Consider the following 17,940-nt stretch of genomic DNA (forward strand, 5'->3'; position numbering starts at 1 on the left):
CATAATGACCTGAAAATATAAAAAGAAGTTTTAAATTATCTTAGAATGAGGCGTTTATATTGTTCATACCTACATAAGGAGCAGGTCCTCTTCCATGGAGTCCGCCATCTACTGAATCCCAAAAGTAAGTAGCCCCTTGAGGCTGGCTCCAAAATAAAGCCAACCCTTATACAGGCCTATGCTAAAATGTCCAACTTTACAGCAGAAGAAACGTGTTTACAGTCTGGTACAAAAATGATTTTGGTTTCTATAGCTATCTGAAACATTCATGACAATTGTACAGGGGGTGAATTAATTTTTTTATAACTCACCCGTTTACATTTCATGAAGTCCCAAAGTTACGCATATTTAAGGACGTGGCCTCGTAAGTGACGGGTTGTCAGATCCACTCCTCGCTCCTCCACAGCTCCACTCACTCGTCCAAATATGGTCACTTCCAGCCCCTGATGTCATCAGTCGAAGTGCAAAACTTGAGCCTTCAAAACAGGAGTCCAAAAAACAATAGGTGACATCAGAGTAGCTACTTCCATTATTTTTATAGTCTATGGATGCTACTAAATCGTACACAATGGACCTTTAGGACTTTTTTTGCAAGATTGCCAGAAAGTTTTCATTGACTTTAAATATACACTTAACACCTCAACACTTGGTGTTTGGTGGGAGGCGTGTCCTTTGAAATCATAGCTAGAGGGTTACTGTTTATTGTGCCATTAAACACCACACCAATTTGTACTACAGCAGCCGGGAATCACATTAGAGTATAATATCTAGAAGAAAATGTAATCTATCACTCACACACACAATCAATAGGGCTGCAGTAAACAATTATTTTCATTGTCAATTAGATTTTTTTTTCTCAAATAATCAATTAGTTGTTGTTGTCAATAAAATTCCAGAAAATTGCGAAAAATGTTGCACCCAAATTCATACATTGCTGCAAACATGTGACCAATACACCTGAGAGTAAACAAGAGAGACGCATGTTTGATACCATGCGAACTTTGATTTTAAGGTATGTCCTGTTTCTTTTCTTAAACAAAACCACAGTGACTTTACTTGCCTAAACCTAAACAGACACAACCATTTGACCTATACCACTGTAACTTTTATTGCCTAAACCTTCATAACTGTATGCTAATTATGTAACTATGTTAAGGACATAACGTCATTCATGGGGCATTAATTTGTATAATATTATACAAACTTTTGTGCTCGCATTTTCATAAAGCATCCTATGACCCGTTCTTTGAAAACACATTGAACACATTATGTTATGTTATTGTTATGCAACATACCTATTATAACCCAACCATTTTTTCTAAACCTAAGCAAGTGGTTTTGTTGTGCTTAAGAATGTGTCTTGCATTGCTTTGAGACTACTTTGAGAGAGGGTGCGACGAAGCATCTGTTTTTGACGATCTGGAATGAAAACGGATTGCAACCGGAGTCATCACACTCGATGCCAACGCTCTTATGTTACACGTCATGGCTCTTTTGCTTCCAAAATCCCTGCATGCTATCTAAAATCACACATTGGGGCTGCATTATGCCAGCTCTCTTTGGCTCAGTTTAAAAAAGAAAAGTAAAAAAAAAAGTTTTGGGTGCTCTGTTTAAAAAGGCCTATTGTCTCCCTGATACCTGAAGCAACATGCCCTCACCACTTCAGCCCTGTCTTTGTTTTAATGCAGAGCTGTTTTAAGTCTGAATGTCCCCTTTGGCAAAAATCTGTGACAAAGGATTGCAAAATTTTAGCTGACTTTGTGGTTGCCTTCTTTTTTTGCATAGTGTTACTGCACTAACTTTTCTTTTAATATGCCTCAAATAAAAGGGGGTCTACCTACCATTTAGGCATTGTGTTCCTACAGCTGATCCACTTTCTACTGGATTCTTCAGCATTTGATTACATGACTGTATCATGGATAATGAATGCCATGAGGAAGTCATAGGTATGGCCCACTTTGGAACATGGAACAGGAAATGTTTGTCCGGCTAAAATTCCCCACCTCCATTAATAACAAAGCATATAGGGATGGTTATAGCATGGTATTATATGGGAATGCAGCCAGACAGACATGAACATACTCTAAAGTTTCATCCCCCTCCTATTTAAATGAGTTTATTCCCCATGTGGCCATAGCTCTGTGAACTGAGTCTAATGTGTCAAATCTGTCAAATATTCAGTACAATGCTGAAGGAAGCTTTTGTAATAGTGGAGGAGCCGGCGGCCAGCTCGGCATCTCTGGAGACGGTGGCCGGCAGAGTGGACGGACTGTCAGATTCAGCTCTTTTGTGTGTCCGTCTCGTCTCGTGGGCCCATTGTGGAGGCTGGACAGGCTGATCCCACCTCGAGAATCCAGCCGTCCTCCCTGCCTTGTATGCATGTCAGCCTTCCCCAATTCCCTGGGAGGGATTTCATCGCACCCCCCTCTCCCGCCCCTTTTCAAATCAGACGCCTTGAATGCTACACTGATCAAGGAAAAATAATCAACTGCCCTTTTGTTTTAGCAGCCGTTTCAACGGGATAAAATAAACGTATGGTAATGAAGCCTTATCGTGTGTGGTTCAGACGGTGGGTGTGATGTGATTTGCCTTCCAGTGGCGTGGAGCCGTCCAGCCGAGGCTCCCCGCTGCGAGCTAAGGCCTGCAGCCAGCTGACGGAGCTCCAGCACATTCTAATGCTGCTGCTTCTTCTTCCACTGTTTTGAAGCCCTATACAACTCCTACCAAGTTTACTAATATTACATGTTTTATGGATGTGGACAGTAACAACATGATAGCTATCAGTTCTATTCTAGGGTTTGAGGAAAACATTGTCTTTGCAGTTTTTAACCACAAGTAAAAGTAAATACAACACGATTTTAAGTAAGCCTGATATGAAGTAAGCAACCTCAGGTGCTGAAAAATAAAGCTAATTGCCAAAAACCGCAGTTCCTCTAATGGCCACTTGAGGCTGGCTCCAACAGTGAGTTAATCTCCACATTTCTAAAAAAAAGTGCCCAGTAAAAGTGCCCATTGTTACAGCAGAAATAAACATGTTTACAGCCTGGTACAAAAAAGGTATTGGTCTCTATATTTATACACTTATTTGATTATTATTAGGCTTAAAGTTATGCATAATTAAGGGCATTGCCACTTTGAGTTCCTACCATGGTGACAACATTGGTTAGGAAATTTAAGCATGGCATAACCTTAGATTCATATCATGCTGCTGTCATTATGTCAGTGCATTTTCAGTTCATGAAAGTTGATTGTAACATCTTCAGTGCCTAAACATAAGCTGTGTTCGAAACTGTCCCCTATCACATATATTAGATTAGATTCGATTAGTTTATTGTCATTGCACAATAGAAGTACATTACAACGAAAAGGAGTTGGCATCTAACCAGAGTGCAAATAAACAGTAAAGGTCACTTTATAGTGTAATGGCTTTTAATGCCGAACATGACACTGAAATTTTGGTCACCTGACGTCGACCTGAATTCAACCAAATATGAACGTCTAAAGACACTGATGGCGAGCTGGGTAAGCATTAGCATGAGCATTTTTACAGTTAACCATTGCTGTAAATGCACCGCGCTAACCATGCTACCTTCCCTTCAATTATGGTTACTTATGGCTCTAAAAATCCAAGATGGCGACAGTAAAATGCAAAACTCAGGGCTTCCAAAAGGAAGTCTACAAACCAATGGGTGACATCGTGGCTATGTCCACTATTTTATCAAGTGTATGTGATGAACACAGATACATTCCCTCCACCTGCTGTGTGTGCTGTATGTAAGGGCCAGTGTGGGTTGCGGCCCCTGAGTCACTCCTCGAAGGTGTGTGTTTGAGCGAGAGAGTGGGGTGATGACCCTGAGAAGGGCTTCATTTAAATGAAGCTGCTACACAATGTGAGATTACACTCCGGGGTGTGTGTAGGACACGCTCTGCTCATACAGAGCCAAACCAGCCGAGAAGATAAAGATGAGAAAACGCAGGAAAATTACAGCGCTCCTTGGTGCTATCACCCCACGGCAGAGCTGGAGGTGAGAGATAGAACTGTACTAAAAATGCTGGGCAAAGAAGAACGACCTTTCACAATATTATACACAGGCAGCAAGCTGAGCATCAGTATCTGTCCTCGGCACCATGCTCTGCTTAAATGGCTGTTTTTCCTCAATGTCAGCCCGCTGAGTTTTGCTGTAAAGACACCAACCAACAAAAATCAGCATCAAAACGGCTTCCTGAAATGTTATCAAAGTCATCATGTTTAGGAGATGTTTAAACTTTCCTTTTTTCCTCACAATGGCTTGAAGGGGCCCAAATAACACAGAATGCATAAACACATAAATGATGCAAATGACACATAAATGACTCTTTTTGCTCTGTACGGAGGGAAGTATCTGTCTCTTTAGCTGCTAAATGCTCCGCTATCTTAACCAGCTAGCCTCTAACTGTGTCTGACCAACACGTCACATATTGCCACTTTGTCAGTGGACTTCCACATCTTCATATTACGCTCTACGTATCCCTCTGCATTTGTATTTGATGTTCAGGGATGCTACCTTCGATGCAAATACTCTATGTGTATGTGGCCTGTGGGTATTCTGTTTAAACAAACTGAAAATATCCTGTATTACTAATTGTTAAGAGGACCTTAACACCCTGTTGTAGCTCGAGGATTTAGCCTAGCATATCTTTACGCTATTTTCTACTGATTTACACAAAATCTGAGGACTTGGAGGTGTGGAGCACAGGGCAACGTTACAGATTTTGGTTTGTTGATTTTCATTTAAAGAACGGCCATTGTAATGAAGGGGATAGTGGATGGTTTGTCACTTTGGCAAGATGCTTGCCAAGCTGCAAACCAAACCCTAACCCTAACCCAGGTGAGTTTTATTTATGCCTAAACATAACCACTCATTAACCACAGTGTTGTTAGAAAGGTGAAGTTTCAGCATATTGGCTACAAAATAACATACAAATGTAACAAATCTGTGGTTCACAGGAATCTACAATGCAAACATTTTTATGCCGATTGGATTGCTTGACTTTGGATATAATCGCCTCATCTGTGACTGCAAAATCAAGACAACTTTCTCATTTAAGTATTTTCTTGTGATTTCAAGAGATGCCTCAGTTAAGTAAAAACTCACAAAAATTAAAATGTGTTGAAGTCCAAAAGCGACATTTATTGCTGTGAGATTATAATGTGATTAAATATCAGCGGGGCAAAAATGTCAATATAGATAATCAGAGTGGAGCCTGTAGGTCTGGACACCTCATCATCAAACCCTCTGTATTGTGGACAGGCAGTGAAGTGTATTAGGCCTATATCACTTCAATCAGCCTAACATGATAGTCTCAGCTAATCAGTTAATACAATAATAGCTGGTGGCTGCTGCACCTGGATCAGAGATCATACAGCAGCATGGTGGGAACCGTCAGCGTTCCACTAATTCAGTGATGAATCGGAGCAATTGTGTATTTTATGGCGGCTGAAATGAGCACTGTGGTTGGAGAGGAGCGCAGAGAGGAACAAACCGCTCATAAACAAGCCTTCAGTGACAGATCAGCCAATTCATGGAAATGAATAAACGCCCTTACCTCTACTTGTAAAACCGCCGGTGACCTTTAAATATGTGCAGAGCTGAAGATCGGGGCTCTGCCTCTGGAAGATTATTATAGATTCCTCAGCTTTCTTTTTTCTACGAGCTGCTTTATCTGCAGGCATGGAAAAGTTTTGCGCTTCAGTAGGTATTTTCTAGTACCTGCCATTTTTTAACACCACTGAACAGAGAGGGGTTTAAGGGCAACTATGATCAGATTTGGGAGGACTTTGAAATATTCAAGCAGTTACATGTAAATGACATACAGTATATTTTTGGAATCTTTTTAAGTCTATAAAAAGATGGAATGGCCTTTTATCATTAAGATCTGACACAGGGGGCCAAGGGAGAGTGGAGTTGTGATTGAGAAGAGATACTTCTTTAAAGAGGGTACTTCACACAAAATTAATTAAGAATGTTAGGTACTGAATGATACGACTAACTTTATTACTGTCACTTATGCATCCTAGTTTTATTGCTCACAAAGCTGAGTATAGCCACATGCTGTAAGGATGGTTCAGATTCATGGTCCAAATACAATACGATATGATGCGATACGATGCGATACGATACGATACGATACGATACGATGCGATGCGATGCGATGCGATGCGATATGATACGATACGATACGATACGATACAATACGATATGATACGATACGATGCCATACGATACGATACGATACAATACAACACGATACGATACAGCACGACATGATTCGACAACATACGACACAATATGATACACTTTATTGTCTTTGTTGGAAAATTTGTCTTGGACTTAGATGCTGTGCCTATAAATGCCTTAACAGTTACAATAAAGTAAACTACACATAAACAAAACTGCACCTGGTATTCATTCCCTCCTGTCACCGACATGGTGGTGTGTGCCAGACAAGTGAGCTGAGTTTTTAGATTTACAGTGAGGTTGCCATACCACACTGACATCCAAAATCTGACTAAGCTCTTTGAAACAGCCTGATGAATCCATGTGGTTTCAATGATCCACTGACCTTCTCTTTGGTGCCACATCCACTTTGGTGGCATATACAAGAATCCACCATGTCTTAATAAAAAGCAACCAATCAGAGTGTCTACAGTTTAGCCTAAATGGGCTCAGCTGCACATTTTCCTCCATCTCATAAACCATCCACCTCAGAGGACACTGCTGCTGAGCGCTGCAGACCAGCTCCTGCCATTCTTCTCAAACCTCCAAGGGCGTGCACATCATTGTCAATCACTGCTCGTGCACACATTTCACTGCGAACAACAGTGAAGAAGACACAGAAAAAGACTGACCGCTTTCACTTTCTCTTCACATTTTGTCTCATCTCATGTACTACTAATGTTACTGTTTGATCTGCAAACAAAGGCAATTCTTGTCCTGCACCTTAGCTCACTGAAAAACCCACAAGGGAAAATTGCAGTATCAGTTAGCTTTCTATCAAACAAATCACTGCCTGCCCACTCAAAGAATCAAAGAGTACAGGGGCATTTCTGAGGTATCCTCAAAGATAGTTTTCTTCCTTTAAATAATTAGTTCATCTAAAAATCTCTTTGGCAAGATTTTACTTCCAAAATAATGAATGTTGTGACTTCAGCTGCACTGCAAAAAAAGTCCACGTGAACACAACAAATACAGACATTGCCACGATTAACTGAGCACATTCATTCTCCTCACAGGATGAACCATCACCTGTTTTGTTACTTTAGCACCACCCTCTGGACAAACTCTGAACTTTACACCAGGCATATCGCATACTACACTGTCTACCCTCCATGATCTTTCCTCTGGTACCACTTTCAGGACAACTGTCCATTTTATACCAACTTTATACCAGGATATTTAATAATATGATAAAGCCTTTTGATTTTATTGACCACACAATCCTGCAGACCAGTAGACAAAAAAAAAAAAAAAAAAGAATACGGCAACTTAAAAGTGCTTGTTTTCACTGGCATTTTCTTAAAACATAACACATATTCTGATAGTAAAATATGTTCCCATGCTACTATTTCAAACACAAAGTGCCCAGCATTAGACTGACAATCTTGTTAAGAACCATTACACAACCATATCTTTGTAATATGACAGATATGGTAAATTAATGTTACTCTAGAGTATGATATCCATAGCACTATAATTGCATCAGTTGTATGCTGGTTGTGTAAGGGAAGCCCTTAATGTAAACTGATAAAATCACAAAATATTTTAATTTGAACTTTGCTTTTATCTTTTAATTTGTTAAAACCAAAGCAAACAACTCTGTGCCAGTATTTGGCTTCAAAACCCTGCTAGTCCAACCTGAATGCAAACGCGCCAGTTTCATTAGACATTAAGTAGATTGGTGCATGTAATGTTGGACTACAGGAGATGAAAATAGCCATAAGTCAAAACCAGACTCATAAACAAGCAATGAGGGGGTTTGAGGCTGATGTGGACCCCCCGTCTCCTCAGGAGCCAATCAGGAGGTCTATTTTTAGAGGTTGTGAGCGAAGCACAGTTCGGGCAGCAGATGGTATTTGAGAGGAAGTTGGGTGCAATTTACAGTAAACAGATTTTTTATCCTTGGCAGGTCATGGAGAGAGCTACAACAGTATGGCGATTTAATAAGAGTACTCAAACAAACTCTGGCAGGACAAGACTTAAGTGAGATAGAGTAACCTCAGCGTCAGTCGGAAACAAGCCCCGAAGCCACTGACTTGTTTGCTCTGGCAATTTGTGTATCTTTGGATGCACAAGGTGCATTGAAAAAAAAAAGCTCCACAGCCTGTTATGTTTTTTAAAGAGGAGATACAAGGAATATAACCTTCAAAGAGACACTGTGGAAGGACAGCTAATGATCTGGAATGACACAAAGGGAACATAATGACCAGACATTATTTGTCTGGAATTAAAAGAAATCCACGTCCACATGCTTATGTGAGTTTAAAAAAAAGTGAGGTGATGCATTAAATGTATACTTTATGAACCTAAATCTTTACTGACAAGTGCAGTAAGGACTTGTATTATAGTGTTGGCAGAAAAGCGTTAATCCGGCTATGTTTTGGAACACCTCAGCCTCAGGTTTGTGAAATGAAACCACTGATCTCACTTAAATAATAATCACAAATTCAAATTTATGATACAAGAAACCAAAATAAAAAGCACAAGAGGCTTTTAATATGTACCTTCTGAAGGCAACAACAAAGTACCATGGTGCCATGATGCACTGAACTGAATGAACTAATGGCAAACGTATAAACAATTATTTCCAAATGGTGGCTGCAATGCAACATCATGAGACTGGAAACTATGAGTAAGTCAAATCTAAAGTAATTTAACACAACTCTGAAGTTCGTATCAAGTAATACAAGACTGTGATGTTTGATTTTTCCATCCCCTCCTTAGAAAACAAGCAAAAAAGTATTACATCTGATGGATCTGTAACGCTTAACGAAGTCAGTCAAAAGAACATTAACTGGCAACAATTTGGCAATCAATTAATAGTTTAAGTCACTTATCAAGCAAACATGCCAAACATTTCCACGTCCCTCAGGTTCAAATCATAGATTGTATAAAATAATAGAAGCAACCATGGTGACATCACATATTGGATTGTGGGCTTCTGTTTTGAGATATCAAGTTTGACATTTTGGCCGTCGCCATCTTGGATTGTTGGAGTGACCACATTTGGAGGGAGAAGAGGGTAAAAATAACCCTAGCACTAGCTGCTAACTTCAGCACATTACGTTTACAGCTATGATTAACTGTGATAATGCTAATGCTAATTTTTTGCTGGTGAAAAACAGGCTTAAAACCATTAAACAAAATGTACTTACTTAAAAAAATGAAAATCTGACTTCATAGAGGGTCTTTTAGTACATTAACAACAACAAAAACACTGGGCAAGACTTTTTAGTCAACCAAAACATTACAACTTTCATGAACTAAAAAAATCAAAGAAATAGCAAAAGGTTGGCCATGGCCATGCTTACGTTACTAAACCAACATTGTCGCCATGGTAGCGACTTGTCAACTGAAAGCACTGACATGTCACTCATAGTGGCCCCACCTTTAATTATGCATGACATAAAGCCTCAGTGCCGTTTAGGCTAAACAGGTGAGTTATTCACCCCCAGTGGTTGTCATAAAGGGGGCAATTAGGGAAAAGTTGGGGCTTTTAACATGGGAGTCAATGGGGACTGACAGGCATTTTTAGCCAGCCTTAAGTAGCCATTTGAAGAACTACAGTTTCTGGCACTTCCATGTTGGCTTCATTTTTCAGAATGGGAGGTTGCATTGTATGAATTTGCTCCTTTACATCACTGTAAACTGAATATCTCTGTGTTTTGAACAGCTGGTCAGCAGAACAAAACATTTAATGGTGTCACCAAGATGATTGATATCTATTTTTTTATTCATGTTTAGACTGACCCTTCAGCCAGCCCTCCCAAATCAATAAAGTTTATAGTTTTACCCTACTGTAGCAGACATGGTTGTTTGTTAGCGAACAGCAGCGTGTTTGGACAACATAGCATAAGGAAAGGCAACATGAGTGATGTGCACGCCCTTGGAGGTTTGAGAAGAATGGCAGGAACTGGTCTGCAGCGCTCAGCAGGAGTGTCCTCTGAAGTGGATGGTTTATTAGATGGAGGAAAATGTGCGGCTGACCCTCAGCCATGAGCCTCTGCCCCACCACACACACTCAACTACACATTCATCAGTCAGATACGCTGAGTGTGTGTGTGTGTATAGTTTACCACTGACACATTACCTTCAGATGGTGAATTTACAGCTGTGATTAAACATGTTTCATTGAAAACAAAAATGGGTTTGAACACATCAGACTAACCACAGTGTTTTTCCCATAAAACAGAAGTAGAAATAGAGGAAACCTCCACTCGCAGCAACAGATAACACGAGCAGCATATAATTCTCCATCATCTTATCCACTCCTCTATAGGCTCTTTTACTGGTTGAGGTATTTTGGAGGCACTGTATGTGAGCTGATAATTTTCAGAAGGGAGACAATTCTCGGTTAAGGCTCACTGGTGGGTGATGTCTATGAATTACACCTTCCATAAAGCTGTAATAGGAAGGACAATCAGCAGCTTGTATCTGTGCAGCCTTGCAGGGTATTTACCTTTTTATGTGGGTGTAAATTTGATATGTGCCAAGGGCAAGCCTGTTTCCAGATGTCTTTTGTTTTTGTATTGACTCATAGGGGCACATTTGGTTAACCTTTTAAAAGCAGAGCAAATTGATGTGATTTTTTTAGAAACATAGGGAGATGGAAATTAGCAACTTAAGACATGAGCCAAAAATCAGCTAATTATTGGTAAAAGAAGTCACAAGAAACTCACCTGAAAATAAGCAAAAAACAAAGAAGAAGAAGAATAAAAACAAACATAAAATTGAACTTTAAAAAGTGCTGAGAAATGTAATTCTTTCATGTAGTTTATTATATTTTTTTATGTAAAATCATTTAAATATAAAATTGTTATACTTATAAATATATTTTGGGGGAACATTTTCCCTATATTTGGATAGTTTTGTAATTATCCTCCCCTAATTGATTTAAAACTATTTGTATTGTCATCTTTTACGAATTTCTTGCAATTTGTGGGACATTTCTTGTCAAGTTGGTCATTTCCTTTTTCCTATGTTTTTGAAAGAAATCAAACCAATTTGCTCAGTTTTCAAAGGGTCAAAAAGCTTGGGAAATTCATCTGCACACAGCACAGAAAACTTATATGAAAAGGGTTGAGAAGCAAAATCTAAATAAAATGATCACATTAATTTTATGTTGATTTTAAATATCTGAAGCAGGGTCTATAACCCTAATAGTCACCCCCCAAGATGAACATAAACAGATATTTTATTGCACCAACAACTCAGTAAGAGGGCATTATCATTATAAAACATGCAAAGAATATTTTTACATATGCAGTGGTTACATAATAAATATACTTCTCTTTGGCCCATTAAAATATACCGACCAAGGAAAAAAACTACAGAGTAAAAGTATGGAGCTGTCTGCCTAAAAGCTCTGATTGCACTTGTTGGATCTGTTATAACATCAGCAGGTGCATGAACAGACAGAAATATGAGCTGTTTGTCCAATGGAAAAAAGAATAGAGACAGGTGAACATCTATACAGGTCATATCCAACACAAGGTAGACGTACACATGGACAGGAAATTTTTGTGAAACTTTCATTATATTTTTGGAAATTTTGCATGCAATTTCTGTACTGTGATCTTATTTTCATGGGCCCTTCCTCACAGAGAGGATGTGCCAATCAATCATTGACTGAAGCAGTGAGCAGGCACATCTTTAATGAAGCATAAATCACTGCCTACCTTCTTTAGTGCTAGTAACAACATCTGTATAAACTGGCTTTAATTTTGCAAAAATAGTCTGCAATTCAGAGAAGCATTACAGACATTTGAGTCTGACATACATTAAATATCTAATAGGGCATACACATTAATCTACTTCTAAAGGTCAAAACTATGTTCCCTCAATTTCAGGTTATAAAATGTCATATCAGATTTACACTTATTTTCAGCACAAAGTGCAGTGCAATGTACAAAGCAATAAAACATATGACATTTTTAAAAAGTGTCTCCTAAAAGGAGAGGGCACTTAGAAAACGCTTAGTCAATTTTCTATCAATCATCAGACACGCACTGATAGCTACTTTCAGGGTGTTTCATTTGTTGTTAGTTTTTTTTTCAATCTTAAAGGCATACATAGGTTTTCATGCATTTTTTATTCCACACAGCAGGTCCACTTGGTCATCACTTGCTTTTCATGCACTTCTAACCAAGTCTGAACAGACAAACCAATCTGTCATTCAAAATTACCAAAAAATAACAGATTTATTGACATTACTTTAAGTGTGATTGGGTGGTTCTGTGGCAAAAACCAATGTAAACAATTTAATTTGTTTTAGGCCATAACACATAATGGTGATATGAGTTGTGTTTAGTGCAAGGAAGCATAGATATTATAGGCTGGCAACATGTTCAAGTTTTTAGCTGTGTTATTCCAGCATTAAAAAAAAGTCAGATTTATTACCAGAAATATTTCTTTGCCAATGACGTTACCATAATAAGTAAACTGTCTTGTAGAGCCAAAGTCAATCACTGTGAATCTCCCAGAGGGACATATTTTATAAACACTGACATGAAAATAACATGACATGATATACACTGCTAACCAGTAGCAAACCTTCTTGATAACATTAAACTTTGAGAAAACCAAACACATCTATCTTGAGGCAAAAATGAAATAATAGCGGTGCCAGTGCCAAAATTTGCAGTTCCTCTAATAGCCACTTGAGGCTGGCTCCAAGACTGAGTAAGTCCCCATAGACCCCCATGTTAAAATGCCCAACTTTAGAGCAGTAATTACAATGTTTAAACTCTGGTACAAAAAAAATAGTTTGGTCTCTATAGCCAGTGGCGTTGCTTGCCATAGGTTATATAGGCAGCTACCTAGGGCACCATCCAGAGGGGGGAGCTAAAATTTTCCCCAGAAAAGAACTATAAATGAGTCATCACAGTCTGAACAACAGATGATGCGATTTTTGATGGGTAACGCCAAAGTTATTGTGGAGTCAAGTGGATGTCAGAGAAATTTATGTGGAGGGAATGGAAATGAAAAAAAAACAGTGTTAATTCTGCAGTAAGAGCATGCTACCTCTTAGCAACCTGGGGCCACAACTAACAGGTTGCATTGAGTTACAATGATATGCGTTGAAGCTCTATTCAGTAAAAATGAGTATTTTCGGCGAGTAATTTAAATAAATACAGCTGCTTGAAGGAGAAATTTGTTGTTGTCACAGAAATATAAAATAGATATTAGAGAGGGAACTATGAAATATTTTATGTGGTAAGAAGGCTTTTGAAGCAATTTCTCATGTGAAAAGTTATATTAAAGGTCGTGTCATAAATGTGTATCATTGAATTTGGGCTCATTCAAAGGCAGTACAATGAAGTGCTTAATTAGTCTTAAAACATTTCAGGTATTTTTCATAGTGTCGATTTCTTGGATTTCCTGGCACAAAAGAAGATTTTTCAACAACAACAAAAATCAATAAACAAACATCAGTGTTGGTATAAGCTATCAGGGGGTGGGTGGAGGCTTGCCTAGAGCACCAAATGTGCTAGAATCAGCACCGTCTAGAGCTAATTTCCTTGTTTATGTAAACTGTAGGGGGGTTAAATTCTAATGTGAGTTGGGCTTCACACAAAAGAAGGTCAAGATAACTTTGGATACACCAAACTTTTCCCCATCTATTTAATCTTATTTCAGTTTTCATCGACATCTTATTGTTGGTTACGTTTTGAAAGGTCACCAACATACAAGGTCAAAATTGAAATCGACTTGGAACTTGATGCATACAGTTTGTCTTTTGTACTGCCAATGTCATTAAAAGTCCATTAACTTTAAGAATTGTTACTGTCCTGACGAACAAAAGCAGCGTTTTACTGTGTCTCTGTGGGTTGGTATTGATCCCTTATCAATATCAATGCCTCACTGAATATTTGGACCCTTGCTGACAGTTGGGACATTGAGTCATCACCTTTGGTCTACCAGTTAAGGTTGCACTGCTCTGTAGAGACTTTTAGTGTGAAGCCAGCTTACATCAAATAAAGGCTCCTGCGTTATTGAGGCCGACACTTGATCGCATCATGACTGTGTGTCTGGAGGCTGAGAGGTTTTCCTCAGACACTCCTTTAAATAAATGTCTGCAAAGACAGTATATATTAGAATATACAGCACAGATACACGTCTGAGCTCTATGTGATTACACTGCACAGAACACACCGATGTACATGCACACTAGTCACACACACCGACAGCAGCAGGAGCAATAAAGCAGCAGTTTGTCATTAAAGTATAGCCGGAAAAGGTCATCCAAACATCTTCACCACATGGTGATGTTATCTCAGGCATTATCCCCAGCAATTAAAACAGAGAACCACAGAATAAGAACACACTCAAATCGTCTGGTAAATGTCACCATGAAAGCAAATCTTACTTTGCTGCTGATGTAACTCACAGGCTACACGGCACAGAGTTAGCTGGGGTGAACTGTAGATGTCAGAACACAAATCTAGTGATTTGCAGCAGCGTGATCAAGCTGCTGGTACTTTTCTGCCTAAAAACATTGGACACAAAGTGCTATTAAAAATTTGATCTCCATCTTTGTTGCTAAGCACTCGTTGCTGTGGTTTCTGTAGCTCAATGTGTATGATTTGTGCTAGACTAAACAGGATTGATAAGGTACCCTGCTTCCAGTTTTGGATAGTGATGTCAGTTGGTCTTTTTGTCCGTCACTTTGATCCAGCGCAAAATATCTCAATTAACTGCCATCTGGTTGCTAGGAAATGTGTTGTGGATATTCATGGTCTGGAGAGGATGATCCCTTATGCTTTTGGTGATCCCCTTTCATCTTCTTTGCAATACATTTTCTGAGCATGTCAGCATTCCTAAAAGCATTTTAACTTTTTAACCATTTTAACTTTATTGACCCAGTGACCTATCATCTAACAACACCTTCAGGACAAACTTTTACTTTTAGCCTTCACTGAAAGTGAAATTATCGGTATGTTGTTAGTGCCAATGGACACATCTGTGCTGTGGGATGTAAAGAAAACAACAGTTTTAAGCAAGCCTTCAAACTTTTCCAAGTGTCCTTGGATTGAAACTAAAGCTTAAATTCAGAGACCTGTCCAGTGAGATTGGTGGGTCTTATTTTTTAAAAGTGATGGCTGGATGTGCAAACCCTGTTTACCCTCTATGTTAGTGCATTTCTATGACTAGGAGGGACATAATCAGCAGTTGAATCAGCAGTACAAAAGCTGGACCACTGCATATCAAAATATCTTCTTCTTTGATAAGAAGTCAAAGCTACAAGTCTGTGGACACAGGACTAAGAATCTACAGCCATGCTAGAGGCTTTATGAGGCTGTAACTAAATGCTACATCGATCTCTTCACTAAAAAATAAGATATAATTAATCCTCCTTGATATGGTGATGCCAGAGGACAAACCCTGAACGGAAGTTCAATTTGATAATTGAGGGAAATGTACCCCTTATATTTTACTTATGTTTTTAATTAAGGGTTTTTCAAATTGAAAAGTTGTAAGAGGCTTTGGTTTTGCCTTCTCAAAAAAAATTGACGAATTAAACGATCTACCAGAGGCTTCCACAGTAAAATGAATGGCTCCGGTATTTTTCAGGGGTAAATTAAGCAGTAGCTGTTATTGGTATTTTAAACGATTCCTGTTTCATAGTGCTTCACCCTGCAGGATCCATGAACGCCTGTACAAAATTTTGTTGATGTTGAGATATTCAGAGGATAAGTGAAAACTTCAACCTGCTAATACTGCTAGATGACAATAAGTAAAGGGATTGCCAAAGTCTGATTGATCCTCTAGAGACAATGAATGTCTCAACTAAATCTCATGGAAATTCATCCAACATATTACAGTCTGAACCAAAGCGACTGACTGACCGACATACATTGCCATTTCTACAAGGAGAGACATTAACTGTGACTCCCACGGAGCATTTCAATAAGAAGCAACCAATGACTGTTTAAGTATGGACAATACATTTCCATGTCCCCCCACTCTACAAAAATAAAGCCAAAATGTTATGGATACCCCAGTCGCCATCTTGCACAAGTAATAATATTTGGAGCCGGAGTCTGTGCAATAGCAATACCTGCAGTATTGAGTGCCCCAAATACGCCCATCCAACCAATCACAAGCTGCACCACTGATTGGTCAGGGATAGAGCTACAGTATTATACAATGAGCGAACAAGAACAAAGACATACAACAAACAAACAAATAAATAAAGGATTTGGCACTAATATTATTTCAAGCCATGCAGTGGGACTGATAATGTCTTAACAACAATATTTTTATTGAACTGTTCATTTCACTACTATTAACCCTTTGAAACCTGAGACTGGCTTGATTTCTTTTGAAAACATGGAAAGAAGGCAACAAGCAATCAACAAGAAATGGCCCAAAATGAGCAAGAAATGAGTAAAAAAAAAAATAGAAAAGAAAATTAGCTGAAAATAAATTAAAAAAAAAAGGTTTCAGAGATATAAATGCTATTAAAAGGCACCTGAACGAGGCACAAGAAAACTGATGATGATCGAGGTGTTAAAGGGTTGATAACGATACCATTACTTTGAAGTCATTCAGATTTCCTTGGTAGGATTGAGTCGCTGACGTAAAAGTGAATTCAAAGATTCTAGTGATACTACATAATGGAGATAAGTAATAAAAATGGGACATTTAGGAGGATATTATATGCAACCAAAGTCACAATCCAAATGTGTTAACGACTTATAAATGCATCTTAGGCACAGAATCTGTAAAACCGCTGCGATTGTAACAGTTTGCACAACAATGGCAGCAGCAGCATCATAAGCAGTGTGTGTTATTATGTGATGGCGAGGATGTAACATGGATGTGAAGACAGAACAAAGCGTTTCCTCTGTCGCTGAGAGCTGGCTGGTAAGCACCGCTCCTGTTCTGCGTATTATTCTCATCATCAGGAGCTGTTTAGTATGCTGCGGCTGTAAATGGAAGATTGGCGGGGCACTGGGTGGCAGAGGGGGCCACTCTGTCATTAATGTGCCCATCGCTGTTATCATACGCCTAATGACATCGCTCTCAGATGGCATGCTGGGAGCCCGACTGCGGGGAGCCCGGCTCAAACGTCTGCAGGCGTCGACGCCTCCCGTCATCAATTCCACATGTCTCTTCACCAAAATCTGAGACCTCCTGATAATGTCTTTCACGGTTCAGTAGTCTTACAGGGCTTCCCTCCTGCCTGGCCTTGAAATGGGCAAATTAATAGTTCCTTTGAAACAAATTGGAATTACACCCCTCGATGCCTTAATGTCAGAATGCGAGAGTGTTGACGTCCCGGGTCTGACTGCTGATGGAATATGAAGATCTGAGAAACACACTGGAGGGGAGGACAGTGTGAGGGGGTTGTAAAGATATGCAGGACCCCCCCCCTCACACACATCTTCCTCCCTCCCTGCTCAGCATGGACCTGTACAGTACTGTGTAATGTGTGTGAATGGAGGGTTGGAAGTGTTTAATCCTCAGCATTAAAAGGGAAACCCTTCGGCCCTGTGAAACACTGTGAGACTGATTAATCCCATGAGACATTATCCAGCACTGTCGGACTTTGTATCATCTCTTATACGGCTGTTTGCAGAGCAAACTGTTCAATCACATAGCATCTAAATCTATAATTTCCTCCTCTTTTGCATCCTGAACCATGTTTGAATGCTGTACTTTTTGTAGACATTTTAAC

Source organism: Plectropomus leopardus, chromosome 18, assembly GCF_008729295.1.
Source record: "Plectropomus leopardus isolate mb chromosome 18, YSFRI_Pleo_2.0, whole genome shotgun sequence".
Taxonomy (NCBI): domain Eukaryota; kingdom Metazoa; phylum Chordata; class Actinopteri; order Perciformes; family Serranidae; genus Plectropomus; species Plectropomus leopardus.